Genomic DNA, 3,621 nt, shown 5'->3' on the forward strand with positions numbered 1-3,621 from the left:
GTTAAGATTATAAAAAAAAACAGTAAACAGCAACACAAGGGAAGACTGAGCACCTGTCAGAGATTGAAGGAAAACTAAGGAGCCATTATAACTCAAGGCAACATGGTATCTTGGATTGAATGATGGAACAGAAAAAAAGAGAGAGTAGTGGAAAAATTGGTGACATCTGATCTAAGGTTTATCAATAGTGTTGCACTGATATTTATTTCATAGTTTTGATAAATGTGCCATGGTTATGCAAGATGTCAAATTAGGGGAAGCTGAGTATATGGGACTTTCTATACTATCTTTATAACTCTTCTGTAAATCAACTATTAAATGGTTAAAAGTTTAAGGAAAGCAAGATAGAAAGGGTCTGGTTAATAAGGTTGAATATACAGAAAGAAAATAAAGGTACATGTGAGGAAGTGCATGTGTTTTTGTCTGTTGGTGGGTCTGTGTGATGCTGTGTGGGTCTGGGTGTGTGTATGTGGTCGGGGGACATCTGGTGTGTGGGGTGTGTGTATATATGTCTCTGGGTGGATGACTGTGTTTATGTGTGTATATGTTGGAAGAAGAGTGAATTTATATGCACACAACTCTACTGTGAGAGAATTAACAAGCTAAGGTACTTGCATGAGAGTGAGCACAGTCTTAAATTTTGACCCTAGTCACCTTGGTTACCTCACCCTAGACCCAGTCTTTTAGTGAGGCTGCCAAGAAAAGCAAAAGATCACACAGGGGGCACCTGGATTTGAACCAGGGACCTCTTGATCTGCAGTCAAATGCTCTACCACTGAGCTATACCCCCTGATGGCAATAAGCTTCACACAAACACCTATTTCACTTTTATGAGTTACATCATACTTCATAAATACCTTTTATAGCTGATCTTCTTCTTGGATTTAAATTCGTCCTCAATTCCCTTCCAGCCGCACCAGCTCCTGCTTTTCCCAGAGCACATATGCTCATTCTCTTCCCAGCACCTTAAAGCTCAGTGTTATTCTCAGTATAGTTTTCCACTTTTTAAAATACACTACCCACTGCCCAGAAATCTCTGGGCACATCTATGAATGTTTTTTCCTCCACCCCCACATCGATGAATGTTTTAAGTATTATGGGTCACCAACGAGTATTGGACAGGGAGGGAACCTCAGCTGGGTATCCACACACTTCAGAGGTTCGTGTCTAACTCTGAAATTAGAGGCAAAGGTGGTGTATGTGCATTTTATGTGCATTTATTATATATTGTGTATGCTTTCATCAGATTTTCAAAGAAGATCTCATCCAGGATGAACTGTCTTATTTTACAGTCAAACAACAACAACATCTAGGTATTCCAAAGTCCACAATTCACCTTTGAACACTTCTGATTCCTATTCCCTTCGGTTCCAGTCTGGGGATTTTTAATCATGTGTATCTCTGAGATCGAGAAGAAAGGGCAAGGAAATCTCTGCCATTGCAACAAGGCCTGTTGCCTCCATGAAGCTGAGGAGTGAACAGCAGCCAGAGCCTCAGCTCACAAGCTCTCTGAGTGCTCAGACACCCATTCCCAGTCGCTAGCCCCTGAGGCCTTACAGGAACCTCAGATTTTGTACATAGTGGCCTCAAAACAAACTCGTCACCTTCCGCCCAAACCTGCACCTCTTCCCATTTTGCATTTTGTAATAATAACAGGTCATATATACTGGCCACTTGCTACATGCCAGACACAGTAATAAAGCTTTTACCCATAACTTCCCAGGGGATCATTAAAAAATGCCAGTGAAGTTAGGTATTTTTCAGGTAGGGAGACTGAAGCACAGAGTGGTCACACAGCTAGGAGGTGCTGAGTCAGGGATTCCAGTGTAGGCTCGGGACTCAGAGCCAGGCCTGCCTCCCTAACCATATGATCAGCCTCCTCTCTGTCTTGGTTGGACTGTGTACTCAGTCATTTGGTCAAAACACAATTCTGGGCTTCTCTCACCTTCTCTTCTCCAGTTCTAGTTAATCACTGGGCATTGCTGATTTTACTTCTGACGTCACTTAGCTCCACCCCACTCCTACCCTGGCAGTGCCACCACCCCTTAAATGGCCTCCCAGCCTCCAGCACTGGCAGCCATCCCCCTGTTGCTCCCAGAGCTGCCTGTTTTAAAATGGGGTCTATCTAGGTCACACCCCTAAAAATGCCTTCCCAAAAACTGCAAGTCTTTTAGCACGATATGCAGAGTTCTTTTCATTTGGATCCCTATCTGCCTCTTCAACATCATCTTCTGACACTCCCACATCTTATTTTGTGCTCTAGCTGCCTCCACTTGCATCCGTCTGGCCCCAGCCTCTGCCCAGGCAGCCTTGTCTGCCTGGAACTCCACCACCACCCCCATACCCCTTCTTCCACTCCACCCTCTGTCCTGTGAGATATTATTCATCTTTGCAACTGTAATTTGCCATCAGCAACTCAAGGAAGCCTGCCTTAACCTTCTAAACGGAAGGAATCACTGCCTCCTCTGCATGCTTGGTGCTGGCACAGCTCCGGGCAGTTCACGTCACTCTGATTTTGTACTTTGCAGGCCAACTTCCTGGTTGAGAGCACACTGAGGCCTAGTCACCTTTGGGTTCACACTTGGCACAGTTCTGGCTCATAGTAGGTGCTCTGTGTGTTGTTCAGGCTCATCTAAAGACGCAGCATTGTCTGGGCTGTGGGCAGTGGTTAGACGCAGACCAAGGTCTGACGTCTGGCCCACACCGGGGTCCTGAGTGAAGGCACCCACGCTGGGAGTACGAGGCTGCAGAAAATGAATTGGAGGTGGAAAGGTAATAGAGATTCCTCAAGCTTTAGAGCAGGAAAAGAGTGCAGCTCCCTAAACTTCGGGCCCATTCATGCTCACCTCTAGCAGTGTTTTGTGAATGAAGACTTTCACTGAGTTGCTGGATTGACCCTACAGTCCTGGTACTTTGGGAGCATTACTAAGTGGAATTTTGTCACAAAACTTTTAACACTAGAACAGTATGAGTAGCATCATGGAGTCGTCAAGGCTGTGTGCTCTGACTCCAAATTCTAGACCTTCTCTTTGTAGACTTTTGAACATTAGCCGATTACTGAACATCTCTAAGTCTGTCTCCTCATGTAAAATGAAGATTCTGGTGGTATGGTATGTTTCTTGTGAAATTTAGGAGAGAAATGGAGGAGTTAATTGATGTAAAGAATTTAGACTAGTGCCTGGCATATATACAAGGGACATTAGTTATTATTCAGCCTTGAGCTACAGAAAATAATTAAGCCAAAGTCCATCTATATTATTCGGAAGCAAAAACTGGAGTGTACAGGGGGCACCTGGATTTGAACCAGGGACCTCTTGATCTGCAGTCAAATGCTCTACCCCTGAGCTATACCCCCAGTGATAGAAGCTTGTTTTTATAGTCTATCTCTCTCTCGACTCTCTGGTTCTGAAACCTCCAATGACTCAGGGGAGCTATAATTAGAGAGAGTGCTGCCTGGAAGGAGTCTGGGCATTACAAGCCTTAGAAATTTATTATGAAAAAAGACAGGACTCCTGAGAACAAAGCTCTCGGAGCCCAGAAACTCTTCTTATGCTTCCCAATACTCAGAGCCTGTCTGTCCACCCTATCTCACATAAAGCGAATCTCAGTGCCAGGTAAAAA

General features: G+C 44.5%; 2 non-coding genes across 2 annotated transcripts; both read right to left on the minus strand.

Annotated features, from left to right (window-relative positions):
* Positions 1-718: 718 nt before the first annotated feature.
* TRNAC-GCA lies at positions 719-790 on the minus strand. The gene has a single exon. It is a non-coding gene; the product is annotated as a tRNA-Cys (tRNA).
* Positions 791-3,283: 2,493 nt separating this feature from the next.
* TRNAC-GCA lies at positions 3,284-3,355 on the minus strand. Its single transcript has one exon. It is a non-coding gene; the product is annotated as a tRNA-Cys (tRNA).
* Between the last annotated feature and the right edge of the window lie 266 nt (positions 3,356-3,621).

The sequence above is a fragment of the Canis lupus genome, chromosome 23, assembly GCF_011100685.1.
Source record: "Canis lupus familiaris isolate Mischka breed German Shepherd chromosome 23, alternate assembly UU_Cfam_GSD_1.0, whole genome shotgun sequence".
Taxonomy (NCBI): domain Eukaryota; kingdom Metazoa; phylum Chordata; class Mammalia; order Carnivora; family Canidae; genus Canis; species Canis lupus.